A 26,673-nucleotide genomic window follows, 5' to 3' on the forward strand; every position below is an offset into this window, starting at 1 on the left:
CAGTGAGGTCAAACATCCAAAAAAATGTTATAACTCGAACGGAAGAAGCTACCACCTTCAACTTACACCACGTGATTCAGGAGGGTGATGGCTTGCGCTGATTAGATTTTGCTCAAAATAGGTCAAAGGTCAAGGTCACAGTGAGGTCAAACATTCGATTTTTTTTGATGGTTTGGTACAGAATCATTGTAGAAACTTCTGGTTTGCGTCGCTACCTTCTCGAGAGACAGCTTTTATTAGACAAGGTCAGAGGTCAAGTTGACGATTTCGTAAGTACCAGTCTATGACTGCTTGTATTGTTTGTTTGTTTGTTACTTACGAAATCTAAAGATTTCGTAAGTATATTGATGACTTCCGTCCTCTGTGTGTGTGTGTGTGTGTGTGTGTGTGTGTGTGTGTGTGTGTGTGTGTGTGTGTGTGTGTGTGTGTGTGTGTGTGTGTGTGTGTGTGTGTGTGTGTGTGTGTGTGTGTGTGTGTGTGTGTGTGTGTGTGTGTGTGTGTGTGTGTAGGCAGGCATGATAACTCGAGAACGGAAGAAGCTACCAATGTCAAATTACACCACGTGATTCAGGAGGGTGATGGCTGGCGCTGATTAGATTTTGGTCAAAATCGGTCAGAGGTGAAGGTCACAGTGAGGTCAAACATAATTCCGTAAATTCATGCGGAGAAATGGAGTATTTTTGCTTCGGTTGACGTTACGAGTTCATTTTAACTTCGATTTTAATTTTGTTTTCGGTTTTTGCAATCGCTTAGGACGCTTACCACTCGGTTGTCAAAATTCTGGTAAAAATCGGATGTTTTGGAGACGTTTTATGATTGCATAAAAAATAATTCACTCGCCGCGTCACGGCTCATCACATGGTGCAGCGCGCTCGAGCAGACGCGTCGTTGAGTCACGTTAAGGTTTTGCGTGTGCGCGCTGACGGTGTTTTCGATAAAGATGGTGTTTAAAAGTCATTTTTTTATCCCAATATAGGTTATCGTCGCATGCCTGACTCGCTAAGCCGTCGGATTATGTGAAGATTGTTGGTGGATGGCCGAATATTGCGGTTTTGTGACTTTGATAAAATAATATTAAATAATTGCGTGGAGAAATGAAGATTTTTGCTTCGGTCGACGTTACGATTTTTGATGGTTTGGTACAGAATCATCGTAGAAACTTCTGGTTTGCGTCGCTTCCTTCTCTTGAGACAACATTTATTAGACAAGGTCAGAGGTCAAGTTGACGATTTCCTAAGTACCAGTCTATGACTGCTTGTTACTTACGAAATCTAAAGATTTCGAAAGTATATTGATGACTTCCCTCCTCTGTTTGTGTTTGTTTGTTACTTACGAAATCTAAAGATTTCGTAAGTATATTGATGACTTCCGTTTCTGTTTGTTTGTTTGTAGGCACGATAACTCGAGAACGGAAGGAGCTACCAATGTCAAATTGCACCCCGTGATTCAGGAGGATGATGGCTGGTGCTGATTAGATTTTGGTCTAAATCGGTCAAAGGTCAAGGTCTCACAGTGAGGTCAAATATTCGATTTTTGATGGTTTGGTGCAGATAACTCGAACGGAAGAAGCCTCCCAATGTCAAATTACACCACGTGATTCAGGAGGGTGATGCCAAGCGCTGATTAGATTTTGCTCAAAAACGGTCAAGGTCACAGTGAGGTCAAACATCCAAAAAATGATAATTCGAGAACAGAAGAAGCTACCAATGTTTTTTTGATGGTTTGGTTGGCAAGTATTCCTCATGTCTGGCAGGTTGGCTGTCTGTCTGGCAGGTTGGCTGTCTGTCTGGCAGGTTGTATGTCTGGCAGGTTGTTTGGCTGTCTGTTGTCTGGTTGTCTTGTCTGGTTGTTTCTTTGTCTGTCTCTATCTGTCTCTCTGTCTGTCTGTTTTATATGTCTGTCTTCACTGTACATGAGAGTTTACCTCTGCAACTGCTTGTCGGATTGAGAGGAAAATTTCACCATTTGGAGCGGATTCATGTGGAATATTTTAATGATAACTAGAACTGCCACTTTGTAACTGCTGGCAGTGATGACCGGGTACCCAGACGTGTCCGCCTTTGACACAACTGATACAACATGAGACTTAAATCATAGTCGCAAAGTTTCACATTGAAAGCATAAGCGGTGCCAGAGAAAACATTATTTAATAGTGATACAAACACAGGCCTGCTTCGAGACGGTGGGGAACAGACGAGTTACGAACCGGGCAGCACAAAGCGTTCAATTTCGTTATTACTGCCTCCCAGATTGAAATAATTAAATAATTCTGGCTGCCAAACCGCGTGACCGATCAGGTTGAAATTTTAAACTTTTGTTTCACATGTTGGCTAAATTACAAATATGAAGTTTCGTATATATATATATATATATATATATATATATATATATATATATATATATATATATATATATATATATATATATATATATATATATATATATATATATATATATACAGTGGTTCCAGAGTAAACAATTAATATTTATCCTTCAATCCAAGATGGCGGCCAAACCATGTGACTTCTGATGTCATAATTTGCACCACGTGTGCAGACACTATGGAGAATGATAAGTGCAAATTTTCGCTTCGACAGGTTAAGCTGTTCCAGAGAAAACATTATTTAATGTTTTTCTTAAAACCAACATGGCTGCCAAACCCTGGGCCCGATCCCATTGAAAATTCAAACCTTCATTCCACGTGCCTGTTCCAGCATAATGGTGATGTTTCACATTTATTGTTGCAGTAGTTCCAGAGTAAACATTAATTAATATTTTTCCTTCAATCCACTATGGCTGCCAAACGTTCTGTCGTACCTCAAAAGGGGGTGAGAACTTTTTAATTGTCATGGAGAGGCGGTCATTATGGTGGAGTTTCGCCTGGATCTGTTCAGTCGTTTCAGAGAAAAAGATGTTTAAAGTTATTATTTTTCAATCCAAGATGGCTGACGAACCATGTGACCGATGAGATCACAAATTTATATTCTGCTTCCAACTGGGTATTGGAACACGTTTGTGAAGTTTCGTGTTAATCGGTAAAGGTGCGTTTTTCTATCCAAGATAGCCGCCAAACCATGTGACTTGTGATGTCATAATTGTTACCACGCGTGCATTGGTAGATGACAATTTGCAAATTTTCGATCCGTTAGGTTAAGCGGTTCCAGAGAAAACATTATTTAATATTTTTCTTAAATCCAACATGGCGGCCAAACCATGTGACCTATCAATTCGAAATTAACAAACTTATATCGCCTACGTGTCCCGAATATAGTTGTGAAATCTCCCCTTCATCGGACCAGCGCTTCTGGAGAAGAAGATGTTTGAAGGTTTTAGGGTTTATTCAAGATGGCCGCCAAACCATGTGACCACTCAAGAAGAAATTAACAAACTTGAGAAAGGACCTCATGGGGAATATATACGTATAGTTTCGTCTCAATCTCTCTTGTCCTTCTGGAGAAGAAGATTTTTAAAATTTATTCATTTTCAATCCAAGATGGCTGCCGAACCATGTGACCTATGACATCATAAATTTAAATTCGGCTTTCCATCGTCGACCCTAACAAGTGTGTGAAGTTTCATGTAAATCGGATAAGGTGTATTTTTCTATCCAAGATGGCCGCCAAACCATGTGACTTCTGAGGTAAAATATTTTTGCAATGTATGCAGATTTGATGTGAGAAGGCAGTTGCAAATTTTTGCTTCGATGGCTTAAGGAATTCCAGAGAAAACATTATTTAATATTTTTCTTAAATTCAACATGGCGGCCAAACCATGTGACCTATCAATTCGAAATTAACAAACTTACATTGCATACATGTCCCGAATATAGTTGTGAAATCTCGCCTTCATTGGACCAGCGCTTCTGGAGAAGAAGATGTTTGAATGTTTTAGGGTTTTTTCAAGATGGCCGCCAAACCATGTGACAGATCAGCAACAAATTAACAAACTTGAGAAAGCAACTCTTGTGGAATGTATCTGTTACGTTTCGCCTCAATCTGTCCAGCCCTTCTGGAGAAGAAGAATTAAAAAAAAAAAACACTTCAAAACAAGATGGCTGCCGAATTACGTCACCGATGACGTCACAAAAAACAAAATTCGACAGGAATTTATGAGTAGATGACTCATAAGAAATTTCAAATTTTTCCCGTACGGCGTTCTACTTGACGAATTTTCACCGGTATATCGCATCACCTATGACGTCACGAAAAATCCCACGTGTTCCCCATAGGGAGCTTAGTAAAATGTATCAAGCGAATTATTTTTCTATTGCACGGTTTCAGAGATTCAGAGGTCCAAAGTTTATCGCTTTTTCAAGATGGCGCCCGCACCACGTGACCAATGACGTCATAATTATAACGCGATTGTGCTATCAAAAAAGATACATACTATCGTGAAAACTTTGTGTCGACCGGACTTCGTCTCCCAGAGAAAATGATTTTTGAAGCTAAAAAGTCCCCAAATCGCGGCGGAAAAAGAATAAATAATAATTAAAACTGGTAAACCAGTAATCCCGGGCTTCAACCCGTGCATCCGACGTCAAAGGACTTTAATTTGCACTGAGTCTGCAATGGGGTCTCGCTAAGGTGTCCCTCATGTTATATCAATGAAGGATTGTAAAGCCGATAGCAATACATGATAAAGAAAGAAACTTCACATTGGACAAATCGAAGCTGGACAAAGTTTCAAGTCCCGAAAAAAGTCCAATAACTACACATTTGCATATAAATGTAAATGGCGAACTTGTAGGAGGTTAAACGATCTTCCAGAATGTGCAGTCACTATTGCTCTATCTTCTTTCGGTTTCATTTTACGACATGTCGAAAATGAGTGATTTTAAACTTTGGGGGGCTCTGGGGCCTCACTGGGGTCAAATACAGACATAGTATACACATATTTGGAGTCTCCTGTTGATGAACTATCTAAATCTGTCATTAAAAATTTTCAACTCACATTTGCATATTTGGCATATTTAATGAGGCGAATCGGCATCATTTTAATCATATAAATTATGTAACGAGTTCGACCAAATTAACAACTTAACATTCCCATGGAACGTTGGAAATATGTGCAAAAGATTGAGGCTGTCGGGTTATCCTTTCTGGAGAAGAAGATGTTTTTAGGTTTTGGAGAAAATCCAATATGGCCGCCATACCACGTGACCTACGTCATCAAAATTTTCAAAGTATAAACTTCAGGTGGAGAGTTATTAAATGGATAAGTTTCATTGAATTTCATCCAACCATTGTTTTCATTTAACGACATTTCAAAAATGGGTGATTTTAAACTTTGGGGGGCTCTGGGGCCTCACTGGGGTAAAATACAGACATAATGTAAACATATTTGGAGTCCCCTCTTTAAGGCCTATCTAAATCCGTCATTCGATTTTTTTTCAACTCTCATTTGCTTCTTTTGCATATTTAATGAGGCGAATCGGCATAATTTTAATCATTTAAATTTAGTGACGATTTTGACCAAATTAACAACTTAATATTCACATGGAACATCGCAAATGTGTGTAAAAGCTTGAGGCTGTTGGGTTATGCGTTCTGGAGAAGATGTTTTTAAGTTTTAGAGAAAATCCAATATGGCCGCCATACCACGTGACCTACGTCATCAAAATTTTCAAAGTATAAACTTCAGGTGGAGAGTTATTATGTGTTTAAGTTTCATTGAATTTAATCCAAGTGTTGTTTTCATTTTATGACATTTCAAAAATGGGTGATTTTCAACTTTGGGGAGTGCTGGGGGCTCACTGGGGTCAAATACAGACATAGTATAAATATATTGGGAGTCCCCTGTTTATGTGCTATCTAAATTTGTCATTAAATTTTTTCAACTCTCATTTGCATATTTTGCATATTTAATGAGGCGAATCGGCATCATTTTAAATCATGAATTATGTAACGATTTCGACCAAATTATCAACTTAACATTCCCATGGAACAATGCAAATGTGTGCAAAAGTTTGAGGCTGTCGTGTTATCCGTTCTGGAGAAGATGTTTTTAGGTTTTGGAGAAAATCCAATCTGGCCGCCATACCACGTGACCTACGTCATCAAATGTTTCATAGTATAAACTTCAGGTGGAGAGTTATTATGGTGTTAAGTTTCGTCGAATTTCATCCAACAGTTTTCCCTCCAGATCCGCCACAAAATCGGTCAGTAGAACACAAAAACGCCTTTAATAATAATAATAATACTAACGAATTCAATAGGGCTTCAGCCATTTGGCTTGAAGCCCAAATAATAATAAATAAACATAAGAAAAACAATAGGTTATCCAGTCCATTTGACTGGATACCCTAATTATGATGTCATGCGGTGTGGCAGCCATGTTTGAAAAAAGGAAAAACTTTGGACCTCTATCTCTAAAACTGTACTAAGGAAAATATTGAAACTTGGCACATGGCACGTATTCCTCATGGGGAATAAGTGTGATTTTTAAAAATTTTATTATTTTTATTTTTTATGATGTCATTGTTGTGCTTTTGTTGTGATGTCATAATTGCATGCATAGAACGGTACATCCGATCGGTATGCAAATATTTTTGAGGGTAATCTAGGGATAAATTGGTCCACAGAAAAAAATATGATGACATCATCGGTCACATGATTTGGCATCCATATTGTTTTATAAAACAAAGTTTCAAAAATATTCTTCTCTGAAACGGTTGAACAGATCGAGGAGAACCTTTACCCGTACGACCGTGTATCCATGAGGAACAAAACGTTCACTCACATGACGTCATAGGTCGCATGGTTTGGCAGCCATATTGGATTTACGCTAAAACCTTCAAAAAATCTTCTCCAAATCGAGGGTCAACCTCACACAAATGTTCCCAAACACTTCGAAGGGATACTAGGGTATTCACGAATAATTGATCGGTCACATGATATGGCAGTCGTATTGCATTGAGCAAAAAATCTTTAAAAACCTATTTCTCTTGAACCGCTTCATCGATTGACGTGAAACTTCACAATTACGATGTACGTCGTAGTAATATGGAATATGTTTTAAATTTCAACCTGATTGGACACGTGGTCTGGCAGGCAGAATTATTATTACTTTTTTTTGATCTGGGTTCTTTTTTATTTATTTATTTTATTTTTTATTTTTAAAATAAGGCTCACTTGAATGTGCCTAGATCTGTTTGCAGGTGGAGGAGTAGCAGCTGAAGCCCAAATCCTATTTAGGTTCCTCCTGATGACTTCATCTTTGCTTTTTCCTTGTTTGGGTTCCTTCTACGCCTGGTGTTGGCTTAATGGTGAGGGTGGTGGGCTTGGGATCGTAAGATCCTGAGTTCAAATCCTACTCAGCCATTGAATTAATATCAGGTGAGGTTTATTCAGCCTGTCATCCTTCTGAGGTCGGAAAAATGATTTCGAGCTTGCTGGGATGATTGAGCCATTGGAGTATCCTGTGTTGGAGTGGCAACCCGACCAGGATTGTGCCCCATTGCCCAGGAGACTGCTTTGGCAGTACCAATGCTCTGAACAGAGTATGGTCCCAATGGATGGATGGATATGTTCCTTCTGATGACTCCAATGCAGGATTGTCCCCAGGCCCGTAGCCAGGGCTCAGTATTAAGGGGGGCATATGAACTGGATGGGGGGGCACAATTATTATATTTAATATTTTTGATAACCCGGTATACTATTGTATTCATGCAGCATTGACACATCTATACTGAGGTTGCCGTCGCATACTAACCAAATTGATCTCAGCTAGATTTAATATTGTTGCAGATTTCGCGCCCGCCGGCGTGCCGATGGCCACGTAACTCGAATCGCGGCACGTCGTCCACCGGACGGACAATCCAGTCGTGACCCTCTCGGACTAACGCCGGGAACCAGTCACGGGTGGACCTTTCGGTCTCACCGCGATCGAGCCAATCAGCCCCCGCGTGGGATAGGGTTGCTCGCCAAATTCGACCTACCTAAGTACCCACGCGGAGGGTAGACCGGGCGATCGCACCTCGCCGCAGGTCGACTTCGGACACGGGCCACTGAAGCGACCCGTTCCGTACTATCGGGATAACCGAGCGGTGTTATTCGTCGACCTCGACGGTTCGATTAATTATCGGGCGTATTCAGCCCACTACCAACCCTTTACGTGAAGCAAGATGAGGATTCAAAGAAAGAAATGACGAAGCGAAGCGGGAAACAGTTCAATAATAAAGCACATTTATTCGCGGCACACGGGAAGCACACAAATACAATTCCACCAAAAGCACACAAAAAACACAATGCAATTTACACAAAAAGCAAATGTAAAAGCGAAAACACAATGCAGAGCTAATACCGACGACCGAGCACACGGCAACACTTATACAATTCTACTTCACAGACGGCGCCGACAACACATACCCAAAACCAAGGAAAAGAAATACCCTCAAGGATGAGGCGGGCCTGAGGCCGAGACCGGGTCGCGCCTACCCGTCTGGTGATGAGTCGCGGAGCGACGATGGTGCCTCAACTCCGCGGGCCTCGCGGACAGTCTCTGGTAGGGGGTGGGAAAGGGGCCCCCTTGGTCGCACTATCTCAGCGCGGGGGGAAACAGGAGGGGGTTGCTGATGCTCGGGGTATAGAGGATCTTTATTATCCCGCGACGAGCGTCTCCACCTCGGCCAGGTCGCGCTGTCGGCCTCCCTCGGGTGCAGCTTCCTGCACGACGCGAGCACCCCCTCGTCTGGTGTCGCCGCCTTTCCACAGCTCCGTCCCCTCCGTTCCGACTCCAACGCACACGACGACCTGCAGCTCCACCGCCCGCGAAGTCTTGACTCTCTGTTTCCGACTCTCCTACTCTCCGCCTCTCGACTCCCCTCCTCACTTCTTCTCCTCCTCTGGACTCTCCTGACTCTGCTCTTCCCTTCTGACTGACGAACACGGTCCTTTTATCCCCCCGTAGCTTTGCCTTTGACCCCCTCCCTTTGACCTTTCACCTCGCTCCCCATTGGCCCGAGAAAAAGTGGGCGTGAAGGCTTTTTGATCCATAAATTTGCATATATCGATCGCCCTGGGGGCGGGGCCAATTCGCCCCTCGCTCACCGATTGGACAGCAAAAAGTGGGCGTGTGTCGTTTTTGATCCGTTTTTGAAGCACAAAATCCGTGATTTTGTACACGCTGTTCGACGTGCGCCCTGCACGAGTCCAACACCGGTACCCACAGCGGGGCAAGAACGGTGGCGATGCTACGGTTGCGAGGTGTGACGTGAAGGTCGTGGCGGTTGTGGTGAAGCGGCGTTGTGGTTGGTGGTTGATGTTGTGGTTGTGGTGGTAATCATGGCGGTTGGTCCAAAATAAAGATAGCAAAAGAAAAACGGCTATCCTGAAGAGTCGCAGCACGCATATATGACATGTATTCCCACTAGACAACGGGTTTGGGCCTAACTACACATGCACTTACCGAGATACCTCACCTAAGGGACCTGAATGGTGGTTTGCGAATTTGGTAACCACAACACTACCCCCTCCCCTTTTTACAGACTCGTCCCGAGTCGTCAAATTTTCGTGTGCCATCATGTGTAGTTTTCCCCTAGTACATTTTACCTACGGATCCCTGAGTGCGACATTCATGGTATTCGTGTCCCCAAAATAAATAACCTGAGGGCTGCGTAACTATCTAAACAAACTCACTCACACGGACGACTTAAATAAAATTGCCGGCGCTAAGACATACATGCCGGGGGCGCACTCATATTTACAGTACATCTTAACCTTAACTTACAAATTTTACACTAAACCATGGCCCAGGATCATTGAACTCTGCAAAAAGAAAGCAGTTAGCAGGGAGCCAGGCTGCCCACATGCAGTCTCTGGCTCAAACAATGCAGGTGACAGGGAACGTGGCTGGCTGCTCACACGCAGTCCAAGGCCTTCCCTTTTGAACTGAACGCAGTGAACCACAACGGTGCATGGGCTGCACAACGCAGTCTCCGTGCCAGCTCAAGTGGCACACGCAATGAGCACAACGAATGGATGGATGGACACAAACACGGTGCACGGGCCGCCACTGCAGGCCCGTGTTGTAGCTGCCAACAGGGCAGTTCTCGCAGCTTGCAAACTGTTGCCTTGATCCTGGCGCACATGGAAATGAACAGGGGGGGCAAAGCAAAAATTGAACGGGGCTGGTGAACGTGGGCAGTGGGCATGGCATGGCAAAGGCAGCAGGCAAACACAGCCGGCAGATGAACTGGCCGGCACAGGCCTTGAAGTACCACAGCTGCAGATGATCCGGCCGGCACAGGCCTTGCAGCACAGCAGCTGCAGACGAAGTGGGCCGGCCTTTGCCTTGCAGCAACGCAGCCAACAGATGAAGCTGGCCAGCCTTTGCCGTTCAGTGGAGGTTGGTGGAGGGAGTGCGGTGGTGCTGGCCACTTGGAAGGCGGGCTCGGACCTACCTACCTGTCTCCCTCCCACCTATCGCCTTTGCCTGTCACTGTACATACCCACTCCCTTAATTTGTCCAAACCCCAATTTAGCCCCAACTTATTTTTTTGTTGTTTTTATTTTTACTCCCCCACTATAAATCGTCCCCTAACCCCCTTTATCGTCCTTGTTCGGCTAACCTATCCTGTCACCTAGCCTACTCCCAACCCCTACGTTCCCTTCCCGGAGGGGAACAAGGGAGAGCTAACGTCCTGTGTCGAGGCCCAACGAAGCCTCAGAATGGCCTCCCCAGAGTTCGGCGATCTTACCCAAAGTGGGTCCAGCGGCCCACAACGAGAGCGAGGGGATGGATGGTGCGGAGGGGTACATCTCCTAATCTACCCTAACCATTTAACTGTTAAACTACCCCGGGGCTTCAACAAGCGCCTCTCGCTTAAACTATTGGTTCTAACAACCCAGATTCCCGTCGCCTGTGTTGGTGTCCTCACAATTTCGGGCCTCGCCCCCCAATTTTCTCTCCGTGCCCTCACACGGTCTCATGGCTGGGACACGTGGCCCCCTTTGGCAGGCACGACCCTCTGCCGAATCTCCAGCTATGGCACCCCCGGGCACTACACTGCCTCCGAGCCTACCAGCTCCCTAACACCGGGGAGTGCCCCCCATGGCACCTCCCCTGAAACGCACACGTGGCAGGCTGGCTTCCCGGGCCCCTTTCCGAGGGTCACCCGTGCCCACAACACTGCCCACGCGGCTAATGGCGCCCCGGGCCCCCGCACCAAGCAGGCGCACCCGTGCCCACTACGCTATCCCGGCCCCCCATGGGCCCTTGGCCTACCACGGCCGACTGGCCTGGTGCCCGGGGTACCCACTCAGCGATACTCACCTTTCGCAGCCACGCTCCCAAGCCCGTCAACAGGGCTCCAGCACCCCTCCAAATGGGTTTCGATCCTACCTTCCCACCAACAACAAAACGACCTCCATTTTTCAATTTGACTAACCCAGCTAACTCAATCTACACTGACCCCGGGGTCCCTTGGGCGGGAGTCACTCCTCCCCCCAATCACTCATCGCACCATGCATTCCCCATTCGCTCCATACACACAGACCCGCTGGCCTCACTCACTCGCCAAGTACTCACCTCACAACTCACCAACTACTCTTCAACACACACACCGCTGAACTCTGCCATCCTTCTAACTACATCCCCTAACTAACTCGTGCTCCCACGTCGTCCCTTAAACTACAGCACGTTCCTTTTAACACTACGTAGCTAAGCTACGTCCCCTCTGCACATTCACAAGTCTGTCACTGTCCTCAAAATATCCCAAAAATCAATTTCCCAACCTAAATCTCGCTATAATCCCTCTAACTAATCCATTCCACGGACTCCATGAGGACTTACCCCTGCCCCATGAAGTCGGTCTAACTAAGCTAACCCTTCCCCCTAACTAGTTTCCATCCTGTGTCCCGGGTAAGGGGGTCTTCCACCCCTTGCCCAGGAATCCTTTGCACCCGAAAGTGAGGCTTGCTTTTTTTTTTTTTTTTTTTCATGCGCAGCACCTGCGCGGCAACTCGCGCACTTTGCACCTGCCCGTGACGTCATGCAGCTGCACGTGTACCTCGTCCCTCCTTGGACGGTACCATCCGGCAGAGATACCCCTCCTGCCGGATTCCAACCACACGTGCAGCCATGACGTCACCGTGCGCATAAAAAAAAAAACACAAGCCCCACGTCTCGAGGGGTTCCCCACGCGAACACATGTGCTTTGCCCGTTGGAGCTTAACACACACGATCGCGTGGAGAACCCGTCCGGTCCAAATCCATTTACCTGCCTAAACTTTGTCCGTCCGCGGGATCGGCAAATCCACCGCGTGCGTTTCCGGACCGGGACTTCACTCTCGCAAGCGAGCACGTGGCGGTCTCGTGCGTTGCACAGCACGAACCGCGTGCTCACTGCTGGGTGAACCCGGCACGGTCCCCGAAACAACTACAGCCACTACTCGGCTTTCTTTCATCTGTCGCCGTCTCCGTCTCCATTCCACACACGCATACCTGCGTGTTACGACGCACACAGTCCACACCATCACATTCACACCGGGAGACGCGGCTGCGTGCTCCCGCATGCCAACCGACATCTCCCTCACATACCGCTCTCTCACACACACGGTCTCCCTTGCACACAGCGACCTTGCACACGGCCGTTCACTCACGCGTCCCTCACTACTCACACAAACCATACTACTCACACACGCGGGGGCACTCAACCGCTGTGCCTCATCCACACACCGTGCCTCACTCATACACGCGGGGGCACTCAACCGCGGTTCCTCATCCACACACGGTGCCTCACCCACACACGCGGGGGCACTAACCCGCGGTGCCCCACTCGCACTCCGTGCCTCATCCACACTCCGTGCCTCATCCACACACGGCGTGCTGGGAAGCACGTACTCCGGCACCATCGCCACCACACCACTCACACACGGGGTCGCTTCCACACACGGGGACGCACTCACACCTTGCACCACACACACAGGGACAACCACACTGGGGATTCGTGTCCCCACAAGGGTCTCCGGGGCCTCTATACCCCCCAAGCTCTCCGTGCACCCGTCCACAGCACCCGTCCTCTCAACCTCGCAAAGCACGACCGAACTCACCTGGTCGTGACTCGCCTCAAGGGGGCATACTCCCTCCCCTCGTTCCTGGAGGAGGCCATCCAGCTGCTCGCACCGGGTCCCTGCACGCTCCGCGAGCTCACCCCCGTTGTCCTCCACTACCTCCGTGTGTGTGTGTGCGTCACTTACCCCGTCCTCACCGTGCAGTCTCTCCTCTATCGTTCCCTTCCCGGCTACCGTCACTGCCAACTCTTCACCCTTTACCTCCCTTGTCTCAACTATTATTATTTCCTTTGTCGTCACCTCGTGTCTCGTCTCACACGTTTTGGTCTCCCCATTTAATTTTTCCCTCTTGGTCACCGTCGATTCCTCTGTCACGACCCTCGTCCAACACGCCCCCCGAATTATTTTTTCACCCGCCTCCACCGCGGGCCTGTCAGCCGTTGCACCCCCTTCCAGCTCGTTTGCTCCCACACGTGGAGTCGCCATTCCCAGCTCCCTGGTCACGGCCTTCATGCCCGCCTGCAGGCATCGGCCCATGTTCTGCGTCTCACCCCGTAGTTCTTTCATTTCTTTTTTCATTTGCTGTGTATTCGCATCCATCGTCGTTTTCACTTCATTTGTGTTTGTATCCATCTTTTTGTTCATTTGTCGTGTATTCGCATCCATCTTCGTTTTCACTTCATTCATTTGCTTGTTCATGTCTTTCATTTCGTTTTTCATATTCGCATCCATTTTTTCGATCATTTTCGCATTCATCTTTTCGTTTATTGCCGCCAGCATGGCGCATAGCTGGGCCATGTCGGATGCACTCAGCTGAGCCGTTTCGGCAAGGGTTGGGGAAGGGTTTTGGTGGAGAGGGGGGGGAGGTGTCATACACTGCGGCCGCTGCCGCACCCATTTCGGGCTCTGGGTTCAGTTGGGCGAGTCCGTGTTCCTGCACAATCAACATTTCCTGCTCGGGGATTCCATCCTGGACCATGGATCCTACACATTCTACATCCATTTCTAATACCCCCGGCTCCCGCTCGCCTTGAGACGCCATCTTGCTTCTCTTAAAGGGTTAATTTCGCTCGCTCGTAATTTGGAGGGAATCGGGGGTCGCTTCTCTCACCCCTGGACCGATTCCCGTGAATTTAGCCGGAGACAGGAGAGCCTGTTTTCCTGTTCTCCGATACCAGTGCCGCGAGGAGGGTGATGAATTTGTATCGCACGACCTGACACCAGTGTTGCGGATTTCGCGCCCGCCGGCGTGCTGACGGCCACGTAACTCGAATCGCGGCACGTCGCCCACCGGACGGACAATCCAGTCGTGACCCTCTCGGACTAACGCCGGGAACCAGTCACGGGTGGACCTTTTGGTCTCACCGCGATCGAGCCAATCAGCCCCCGCGTGGGATAGGGTTGCTCGCCAAATTCGACCTACCTAAGTACCCACGCGGAGGGTAGACCGGGCGATCGCACCTCGCCGCAGGTCGACTTCGGACACGGGCCACTTAAGCGACCCGTTCCGTACTATCGGGATAACCGAGCGGTGTTATTCGTCGACCTCGACGGTTCGATTAATTATCGGGCGTATTCAGCCCACTACCAACCCTTTACGTGAAGCAAGATGAGGATTCAAAGAAAGAAATGACGAAGCGAAGCGGGAAACAGTTCAATAATAAAGCACATTTATTCGCGGCACACGGGAAGCACACAAATACAATTCCACCAAAAGCACACAGAAAAAACACAATGCAATTTACACAAAAAGCAAATGTAAAAGCGAAAACACAATGCAGAGCTAATACCGACTACCGAGCACACGGCAACACTTATACAATTCTACTTCACAGACGGCGCCGACAACACATACCCAAAACCAAGGAAAAGAAATACCCTCAAGGATGAGGCGGGCCTGAGGCCGAGACCGGGTCGCGCCTACCCGTCTGGTGATGAGACGCGGAGCGGCGATGGTGCCTCAACTCCGCGGGCCTCGCGGACAGTCTCTGGTAGTGCGACCAAGGGGGCCCCTTTCCCACCCCCTATCTCAGCGCGGGGGGAAACAGGAGGGGGTTGCTGATGCTCGGGGTATAGAGGATCTTTATTATCCCGCGACGAGCGTCTCCACCTCGGCCAGGTCGCGCTGTCGGCCTCCCTCGGGTGCAGCTTCCTGCACGACGCGAGCACCCCCTCGTCTGGTGTCGCCGCCTTTCCACAGCTCCGTCCCTCCGTTCCGACTCCAACGCACACGACGACCAGCAGCTCCACCGCCCGCGAAGTCTTGACTCTCTGTTTCCGACTCTCCTACTCTCCGCCTCTCGACTCCCCTCCTCACTTCTTCTCCTCCTCTGGACTCTCCTGACTCTGCTCTTCCCTTCTGACTGACGAACACGGTCCTTTTATCCCCCCGTAGCTTCGCCTTTGACCCCCTCCCTTTGACCTTTAACCTCGCTCCCCATTGGCCCGAGAAAAAGTGGGCGTGAAGGCTTTTTGATCCATAAATTTGCATATATCGATCGCCCTGGGGGCGGGGCCAATTCGCCCCTCGCTCACCGATTGGACGGCAAAAAGTGGGCGTGTGTCGTTTTTGATCCGTTTTTGAAGCACAAAATCCGTGATTTTGTACACGCTGTTCGACGCGCGCCCTGCACGAGTCCAACACCGGTACCCACAGCGGGGCAAGAACGGTGGCGATGCTACGGTTGCGAGGTGTGACGTGAAGGTCGTGGCGGTTGTGGTGAAGCGGCGTTGTGGTTGGTGGTTGATGTTGTGGTTGTGGTGGTAATCATGGCGGTTGGTCCAAAATAAAGATAGCAAAAGAAAAACGGCTATCCTGAAGAGTCGCAGCACGCATATATGACATGTATTCCCACTAGACAACGGGCTTGGGCCTAACTACACATGCACTTACCGAGATACCTCACCTAAGGGACCTGAATGGTGGTTTGCGAATTTGGTAACCACAACAATATGTTCCGATGTTTTTGGCCTAAAATTATTCGAATGCAGGAGAGCCGCAACAAACTGGCACATTCACAATGCAAATATTCAATGATTAGACAATTGGCACCAATTCAGGTGCACTTGTACAAGGTGTTGTGAAGAATTGGCATTAGAAAATTAATATACCAGAGATGCAATGACTAAACGGGAGAGGTTGGCACCAGAATCAGTGCACTTTGAAATAAGATGCAGTAGGCTATGACCTGCGATCATCACGTTAAACTATCAACAGCAAATACGACCAGCCTGAAGATACCACAAGGTCCGCATTTACAGCAGTCAATTACACAGAGGTAAGGTTATGTACAAAGCACTATATATGAGATATGCAAAGCACCAAACACAACATTTAACATAAACATCAGAAGTACAAAGCAGCCGACCACGGCGGGTGCTGACCACAACCACACTGCAACCACAACCACACACGCATCACCAGCAGTCACACACACAATCTGAACTCGTATAGTTTTTATACCGCTGTACTCTCTGTCAGAAGAGCTGCAGGCGACGTGTCTCGGTGTGGAATCTTCTGAGGACCTTCTCCTTCCATTCATTCAGGCATTTACGTGTGAGATCTCTCTCGAAGGCCAGCTGTACCAGTTGTGCCTTGCGTGCATGGCGCATGGACCATCGGTGGTCAGTGAAGACATTCCTCAATGTTGAGAATGAGTTTTCACACATGGCAGTTGTCGCACCAAATGTTAGTCCAAGTCTCATAGCAGTCACTACACTTGACATGGCTTCCAGCGTTTTGTGGTATGTTGAGAGGAGTTTTGTGTTGTCCATCTCTCGTTTGGCTGCTTTTCTGTCTGTGAGCGAATAAACTGCTTTGAAACCACACACTCTGTTTCACTGATGGTTGACTTTGTTAATGTCATGACGTGCTGGAGCAAGTGGGGATCCAAAAACGTGCCATTTTCAGGATTTAAGGCAGCGAGTGAACGGGCGAGTTGTGTGTTGCGCTCACTGAAGCGCTGAGCGATCTCGCCAAGCACAGTGTCAATTGCGCTGTAAAAAAAACCCTCTGCAGTTCCGTCTTGTCATTGTCGTTGTTTTGTCCTGTAGTCTCCAAAACTACAAACTGTTCCAAGTTCTTATGCATTGTGCGTCTCCGTTTTGGTGGTGCAGGTGTAGAAGTGTGAGCATCGTTAGCCTTGTTCCACAGATCTGTGAACTCGTCCTCAGAGCGGAGTTTCTTCACGCACTCTGTAGCACTCGCCACCAGTTCCAACCCCGTAAGCAAGTCCATGTCCTCTGCCTGCAAGAGTCTGTTAGGGCCATCTAACATCATCAGCAGTTTTTGCACAAAGATAGCAATGAACATGAAGGCAGGCCCAGAGACTTCCCGCAAAAGCCCAATAGCCTCCATCCTCATCTCTGCACCGTAGGTGCGCTCTGCATCAATCTCAGACAGTAAGGATGTGATATCCTTAAAAGATCCTATGATCACAGACACGGTGGCTAAATGTCCCGTCCACCTTTGATCAAGAAGTCGTTTTTACCGCTCACATTTATACTGTGCAGCAACAGTGGGCTTTCTGAAGAATTTGTGCAGGCAACAACAAACCTCGAGGAAATCAGTGACAGCTTTCTCTGCTGCCAGTGCGTGGACAACTACCAGATGGAGTTGGTGATTTAAGCAGTGCACATAGGGGATTTCTCTTTCCAATATCTCTTGCAACAACTTTTGCACCCCACCGTGCTTCCCAGCCATTAACGAAGCCCCGTCGTACACCTGACTTAATATTTTTGACGCGTCAAGTCCTGTTTTTGTCAGCTCTGAAATTATTAGGTCTGTCAATGTTTTTGCATCTCCAGCGTCGGCTGTAGCTATTGTGAGCAGACGCTCTGTTGCTTCATTTGATGCCCATACAAAGTCAATGATGATTGATATGTTCTCACATTCAGTGGGGTCCCTCGTCCCATCCACCTTGATGGTAAACCACGATGTGCCTACTTCTTCCACGATGGCATCCGTCACAACATTACTCAATGTGCAGATCAGTTCATTCTGCATTTCCAGACTAGTATAGCTTGCGCTTCGTGGGATATGCTTTATTATTTCGGCTAGCTCGGTGTCTTTTTTGAGTGTGTAGTTTAAAAGCGAGAGGAAGAGCCCACTGTGCCCGTCTGACATATCTTCAAAATTATCAAGGCTCCCTCTAAAAGGTATCTGATTTTCTGTGAGAAATCCGACAACATCTATAAGAGCAGACACATAGTACCGGTTTCTATTTAGCTGGTCAGCATTGAGGAGTGTGGAAATCCCCTTACCACAATCGATGCGCCTCTCATTCTCCTTCCACCTCAAAACACAAGTTAAATGTTCCTTTGAAGTTGCGTGTTTGTGAAACCCCCTGTCTTTCTCAACGGCATGTTTCCAATTCCGGTGGCCTCGCACTGTGAAAGTAGAGTCCCCTGGGCCGCGTGCAGTGTTAAACTTCCTACATGGATAGCAGAATGCTGCATCTGTCTGCACACTGTATTCCAGCCATTCATTAGTCTGGTACCACGAGGACACAAATGAGCGACTCTTGTTCTGCAACAGATGGCCAGGGTACCGCTGTAGAACAACTCGATTCGGTCTCTCACTTCCAAGATTATCAGGAAGCGGCTTGACAGTCACACCCGGTCCCAAGGCCGCCGCCGAGCATGGAAACTCGGCTGCCTGCGCTGGGGCTCCAGCTGCAGGGCTAACGTTGCTGGCTTGGCCAGGTTGGCCAGCTTCTGTCGGTATTTCATCGACATGATCGTCTTTTCCTCCCCCTCCTCCAACTCCTCCCACAACATGTCTTTCATCATCTTCTTCATTTTCGTCGCTTGCATTTTTTCCTTTTCTGAGCCATTTTCGTATTTCCATCATCCACGTCTTTTTCTCATGCTGCTAGCTTGTGTTCTGTGATTCGTCCCTCGTGACTCGCGTCACTAATCTCGCGACTCGCGAGATTTGACGGTTGACGGTTTTATTTATTAAATGATGCATCCATCAAAAACAGGTTTTATCTGCATCATTTCAAATGTAAGCACGATTGCAAACACACATTTTTAATTTTTATTATAAAATTACTTTTGTAAGATGGTGGGTTGTGAAGGTCACGTGGTGCACGTGCACTTCATCTTTAATTATGTAAATTTATGTCTTTTCCTTTATCATATTATGACAATATTACATTTATACCTAACTTTCAACCAATCAGGTAACCTGCTCAATAGGGTCTCCATATCGAATACACTGATTGGCTATTCCTTAAAACTAAATGATCCACGATATATATAACCACCCACAACATCGACATTCGACACGAGGTCTTGGCTGCTGACGTTTGTGCTTGCGTTATTATCTTTTATCTTGTGGTCTTGGACTGTATTGTCTTGCCAATTGCTGTTGGAGATGCGCTGGCAAGCGCACACTTATCTCTTGACTGTTATTCAAAGGATATTATTAAAGAACAGTTTCTCCAAGAAGGCCTTATTATTCACCACGTTGAACATCTGGAATAAGGGTTTTAGTTCACACAGGTGAACTCTTAAACAGCAAGTTCACAGTTGGCGCTCGTCCTTAAACACTAAGTTGTTCACAGGGTGCAACAGGGCATAAATGGGTGGCGTACAAGTGGGGGGGGGGGGCACCAGATGCGCCATGGGTGGGCATTGCACCAAAATGCCCCCCCCCCCAAGCGACAGGCCTGATTGTACCTCTTTGGTCTTCCATTTGATTTGATTTGAATTGAATTGATTTTTTTTTTCCCATTCTGAATTTGACTGAATCATAATAAACGTAATAGGTCAGTGTCAAGTGTCCGCTCAAAGCAGGGTTGCATCATTGCAGGATTTCTTGGTACCCGGTCATCACTGCCAGCAGTTATAAAGTGGCAGTTCTAATTATACGAGGTCAGTCTAAAAAGTAACGGGGCTGAGCCTGCTGTGTGCTCCACTTACACAACTTGAATGAACGGGTTGCGTTACAGTCTTTCGCAACATTCCAGAAATATATATGATTGGTGATGGTTGACTGCAGCCTATTGTGTGATTTTTCTTTGCAGGTCGTGCTTTACATGTCGTCGCGCTATGAGTCGTGAGCAGAGAGCCAATCTGAAGTTTCTTGCCAAGCTTAGCAAAACACCTTCCGAATCCTTCGCAATGCTGCAAGTCTAGGGGAAGAAACGATGTCATGTACATGTGCATTTGAATGGCACAAGAGGTTCAAAGAGGGATGGAGGAGGTTGAAGACTATCCACGGTCTGGAAGACCTTCAAGGAGCAGAATGGCGGACAACATTGAGCGTGTGAAGCAGATGGTGGGTGCAGATCGTCGACTCATGGTGCGGATGATTGCTGAGGAACTTTCCATCAACAAGGACACTGTCTGGGGCATCATCACTGAAAATCTCGAAGTGCACAAAGATGGTCCCCAAGCTGTTGTCCGAGGACCAGAAACAGCAAAGAGTCACTGTCTGTCAAGACATTATCGAGCGCCTCGAGGACCATCCAGACCTCCTCGGAAGAGTCATTACTGGCGATGAATCATGCATTTACGATCCCAAGACCAAACGGCAGAGTCCTCAGTGGAAAAGTCCGGCATCACCAAGACCAAATAAAGCAAGGATGTTGAAGTCAAAGGTCAAGGTGATGCTCATCACGGTTTTTGACATCAAGGGCATCGTCCACTTCGAGTTTCTACAACAGGGTCAAACAGTGAATCAATACGTGTACAAGGAGATCCTCCAGCGCCTCATGAGATCAGTCCGGGACAAGAGGAGGGATCTGTGGGAGAACAACGCCTGGGTGCTCCACCTTGACAACGCCCCTGCTCACATTGCCCTGAGCATCCGACAGTTTCTGGCAGAGAGGAACGTGCCAACTCTGGAGCAACCCCCGTATTCGCCAGACTTGGCCCCTTGTGATTTTTTTCCTATTCCCCAAGCTCAAGGGAGTCATCAAGGGGAACCCGATTTCCTGATGTGGAGGCCATCAAAAGGGCCGTGACGTCGGAGCTCCGTAGGATTCCAGAAGAAGCCTTCCTGGGGCGCATCTAAGCATGGAACAAGAGGATGGACCAGTGTGTGAGACTGGAGGGAAACTATTTTGAATGGGACAAGCTCTGATTTCAATATATTTTTTGGAATAAAGTCTCTCAAGTCAGTCCCGTTACTTTTTAGACGGACCTCGTATCTATTCTTAATTATGTAACACACCAGTCCACAATCGCACAACACAAGTCCTGGTGAGGGCCTGCAATAAAATTGCTCTTTTTCTTGTGATTGCAATAGTTTTTTTTGCATTCAGACATCTGTCATCCATGTTTGAGTTTGGTCTGAATCACTCTGTTATTGGAGCCATTAATTGGCTCAATGTCTGAGGAATGATACCATCTTGAAAGAAATTCAAGATGTCTCCGTAGATCTCTGCTTTTGTTCTGTGTTCCCACCAACTGATGTTCTGGTCACTGTTTCCGCGCCAAAGACCAAATTATATCTGACATGACCTGCTTGAGATTGCCTTGCCCAACCAGAGGAAGAAGGCCACTGAACTACAGGGTGCCCCACAGAAAACCCGGAAATTTGGTACAGTTTATTTAAAACAAAACAAAAGCAAACTTAGTTGGTGTAAAACAAAGATACCTTATTTATGTTGGTTTATTGATATGGTAAAATACGGCAAAATAAATCTCAAAATCTCAAATTTCCTGGTTTTCTGTGGGGCACCCTGCACATCGACTGCGTAGCAAGGGATAACCAGCATGACATAGCAGACTTGCAGAGACTGATGATGGACAAAGACTCATGGCGCGACATTGTGAACTCTATCTCAGATGCGTCCGCTGAGTAATAGTAGTAGATACCATCTTCGGCGGTGAGCCTTTACTTTTCCTTCTTTCAGGAAGCAAGGTATGGTGTTCCAGCACTCTTTGAGCTTGGTGAAGTGACAATATACAATTTTAATAAAGTATCAATGACGACCAAAAAAAAAAATTATTTTCTGTTTGCATGGGTATAACCCGAATTGCAGTAATGTAGTTTGGCAACGTATTACTCTTTTACTTTTTAATTAAAATTATTGACAATAACAATGAGTTCATACTTAATAGTGACATTGTGGATGTGTTCTAAGAACATGAGTAGATGAAAATTGGGATGCAATGCAACAGCAACAACTGTTTTAGGACCGTTTTAGTCTTTCCTTTTTCAGGGGGTTGGTCGAATCATGGCATTCCTCCACATGCATCTATCAACACATCAGTTTCATGCAAACCCAAACATTCCATATATTTCTTGACATATTCAATCCACATATTTTTGGGATGTCCTTTTGGTCTTCTTGCTTTATTTACAGCTTCGTTTTCTGATCTTCGTTGCACATGACCGCACCAACCATGTCTTTTCTTCCTAAGTTCTTTATTCACGAGTTATGATTGTTAATCTCCATGATTTTGAGCTCGGTATTCTTTCTTTCAGACATTCCATTCATCCTTCATGTATGTCTTTATATCTTGTATTCGTATCACCGATGGCTACCCTTTTGTTTTTGTACGGATTTGAAATTTTTTTTTGGTGATTGACACAAAACTTTCAACATCGTGCTGACCTGTGCAGAATTTATTTTAGTGATCACTGTGAAATCATATGTCACTAGCATAACCCGTGCTCTGCGCGACATGTTTGGGTGGGTGTGTTTGAGAAAGGAACTGATGCAGAGTATCAGTAGTAATTTTACTTTAATGCAGTAAGTGGAATACGATTTCACTGTTTCAGAACCATTTTATTTACTTTTTTTGTACCATGCACCTCATATGGTCTTTGAGATAATGTAAGCCGAATATCACGTTACTCGAGCGCAGAACAAAGTCGAAGATAGCGCGACACGAAACCACAAACTCGGAAATAATATATAAGATGTAATATGGCAGCCATGTTGGGAGGGGGGGGAGAGAGGAAAAACTGGATGTCTTCTTCTCTGGACCGCTCAATGAAAAAAAAATTGATCTTGCCACAAGTCAGGAACTCCCCAATAGGAACAACATTTGATAACGATGATAGAGGTAAGTGGAGGAGTATCATGGTCAAGGCAGGGCAGAAGATTGGTGCCATTGGACCCCACTCCCTTAGAGGAGGAGGAATAATAATAATAATATTAATAATTGAAGTCATCGGTGCCTTTAAGGGGAACCCAAACACAATTTTTTTTATTATTATTTTTCCTGAAAACCATGGAAAATTGATGATGTCCAATTTGAAGGGCAAAACATTTGAAATTTTATTTGCCAGTTACAAAAAGCCCGAGTGTCAAAAGACATTTATTTTGTCGGGTATCAAGGAATAGATTAGCTTTGAAGTGGTCTGAGCGTTTTGGGTTCCCCTTTAATGATGACGTCTTTATTGGATGTCAAAATCCTTATCTGCTCAATACAAAAATTTTTGAGGGTAATCTGTAAATACATTTGTCAGGTGAATTAAATTGATTACTTCATCTGTGATGTTGTATAACAGCCATATTTTTTTTGAAAAATAAAAATAAAAAAAAACCAAAAAAAAAAAACCTCTGAAACGGCTGAACAGATTTCTGTGAAGCATTACAAATACTAGTGGCCGTAAAAAATAAATAAATAAATAAATAAATAAATCACAGGCTGTTTCTTCGCTCTCACGTGCCCGTACGTGCGTGACCCGGAAGTTCAATATTATTCGCAGTTATGATTATTCGCAATTTATTTTTAATACCCAATTATTCAATTAGCGCCAACGTATGTTACCTTTTCGCAATGTCGTGGAAAGGAAAAACAAAAAGAGAAGAGAAGAGAGAGAAAAATTTTACTTCCTGGTTCGGAGCATACCAGCACTCTGATGTTACCGAAATTTATACACCGTCTAATATGAAAACGATCATAACTTGGGCCATTGTGTTTATCTATAAATGCGCATAAGAAATCGAGAAATTGTTAGAATACACGAAGTCATCTCTCCGGAAGCCCGTACGTTGTAACCCGTAATGGGGAACGTGGCTGTGCTTCCCTTCCCCATCGGCCACGCCCACGCAACAACGTGTCTTCCCATTGGTTTGGTAAATAAATGGCCATAACTTGGGAAGCACTTGTCCGATTAATATCAAACCTTAAAAAGGCACATCCTCAGGTCCCCAGCAATATACCTGGCAAGTTTCAATTAGATCGGACCAGAGGTTGTCGAGAAACAGCGGTCTCTCTCACACACACACACACACACACACACACACACACACACACACACACACACACACACACACACACACACACACACACACACACACACACACACACACACACACACACACATACACACATACACACATACACACATACACACATACACACATACACACATACACACATACACACATACACACATACACACATACACACATACACACATACACACATACACACATACACACATACACACATACACACATACACACATACACACATACACACATACACACATACACACATACACACATACACACACACACACACTGCTGGAATTATAGATAGATGATTGACAATCCATGTGGAAAAATCGTTTTGATAACTATGATGTCATTAGTGATGTGGTTTGGCAGCCACATTAAATTTAATCTAAATCCTCTAAACCTCTCCTCTATAAACCACCAAACCGATTACTGTGAAACTTTTTGGATATCATCGAATAGTTATGTGGATTAAAGTTTGATAACTAAAATATTATTGGTCATATGGTGTGGCAGCCATATTGGATTGAAGGGAAATCTTTAAAAATATATTTGCTGAAACCGTTTAACCAATCGATGCAACCTTCACATATGTGATCGACTACCAATGGGGAATATCGCATGATAACGATGATCTCATCGGTCATGTGGTCTAGCAGCCACATTGGATAGAAAAATGAACCTTATCTGATGAATGCGCAATTTTATGTGTGATTGACTACCCAGTTTGAGTCTGGTTTTAAATGTGTAACGTCATAGGTTACCCCTTTTTAAGGGAACAGGAGGAGAATAAGATAGGTCATGTAGTCAGGTAGCTATGATGGATTGAAAAAACAAATCCTTCAAAATTCTTCTCTGAAACCACTTCACAGATACTTTATGCAAATGATCAACTAGCCATGCTAAATAAAGTTGTAACTAAAACATCATAGATCATGTGGTATGGCAGCTATATTGAATTGAAGCTAAAACCTTAAAAAAAATACCCTTTGTCAAACCGCTGAACCATTCAAATCAAAACTTTAAGTATGTCATCTAATACCCATGGTGATATGTTTCATAACCAAAATTCCATCGGTTAAGTTTAAATCAGCAGAAATCTTTTTTTTCACATTTCCCTTCAATACAGTATGGCTGCCAAACCATGTAACCTGTGATGTCATTGTCACCACACCTTTTTCCACTCGGGTATTGGATGATATATTTGAAGTTTCACATCAATCGGTGAAGTGGTTCCAGAGAAAACGGTTTATAAACGTTTCCCTTCGATCCAATATGGCTGCCAAACTCTGTGAACTATGACGTCGTACTTAAAACACTTTATTCCTCGTGCCTCCTAGTTTTGTAAGTGCCCACTTATAAATCCACTGCTCACAGCCATACGTGCCAGTTCTTGGGATTGACTTGCTATGAGAAATATTGTTTGATTAAAAATGACTTAACTGGATGGCCTCGTCCTTGGAATGGGAATTGTTCGGTACCCAGCATAATTGCTTGCAGTTACAAGTGGCAGTTATAGTTTCTGTTATTTTTACATCTTCGATCCACACTACCCACATTTTGCTTTCTTACATCCTGGTTTGATGCAGGTTTTATAAACTGTTACCTTTTACAGATAATGGAATGTTTGTGTTTCCTGATACCACCTAGTCATTTCCACTTATTCCAGGCTGACATTATTATTGATCTAACACCTATTTCTGCTCCTCCTGATGCCTCTATCATGTCTTCAAGGTAACAGAAGCTTTTGACTTTTTCTAAATTGAATTTTGAGATCAAGAGCCTTTCCTTCTGTTCATCTTTCTTCTGAAATGATTGATCCTCACATCTTTTCCACGTAAAAATCCCAGCTTTTGTTACCAAATTTCCAGTGATACCACTGCACCTCGTGTGATGCCATCTGTAATACTGCCTACAATGAATTTTATTTCTTCCAACATTTTACAGACTTGGTGAACAAGGTCATTTCCCACTTTCTTTCCTTTCTTCTTCTTCATTATTCATTAGAACCTTCATTTTATTTCAAATAAAAATTGGGATGTGATGAGTACATTTCAAAAGACTTCTTTTGCAAATTGAAGCCCCCCACCCAAACTCCTCCCCCCCCCCAACTTCCCCCCACCATTTCTATTTTTATTTTGTAATTTCCTTCCATTTTGCTTTGACATATTCATCATTCAAATGCAAGTTCATTAACAATCTGTTCTCTGTCATTGATTCCCTTGTAAGCACAGCCATAACATTTCATCATGGATAGAATTTTCGATACATGGTCTGGGAGTTTCAAAAAGTATATAAAAAAATTTTCCACCAAGGTAACATTTTATTTTGCAAACAACAGTCAAATTGTTATTTGGACAGACAATTCAAATGTCTGAAGCAGTTTGACAGAAGTAAAAAAAAAAAAAACCAAAAAACCAACTTTGGTCTGAAATTTGCTGAAATCAAAATAC

At 45.4% G+C, this 26,673-nt stretch overlaps 1 protein-coding gene across 6 annotated transcripts in view; it reads left to right on the top strand.

The window, feature by feature from the left end:
* LOC147021596 (zinc finger homeobox protein 4-like) overlaps positions 1-26,673 on the top strand; it is a 261,191-nt gene that overhangs the window by 124,185 nt on the left and 110,333 nt on the right. The gene's annotated exons all lie outside the window — the stretch shown is intronic.

This window comes from Eptatretus burgeri, chromosome 8 (assembly GCF_056783735.1).
Source record: "Eptatretus burgeri isolate ZD-2024b chromosome 8, Ebu_testis_v1, whole genome shotgun sequence".
Lineage (NCBI taxonomy): Eukaryota > Metazoa > Chordata > Myxini > Myxiniformes > Myxinidae > Eptatretus > Eptatretus burgeri.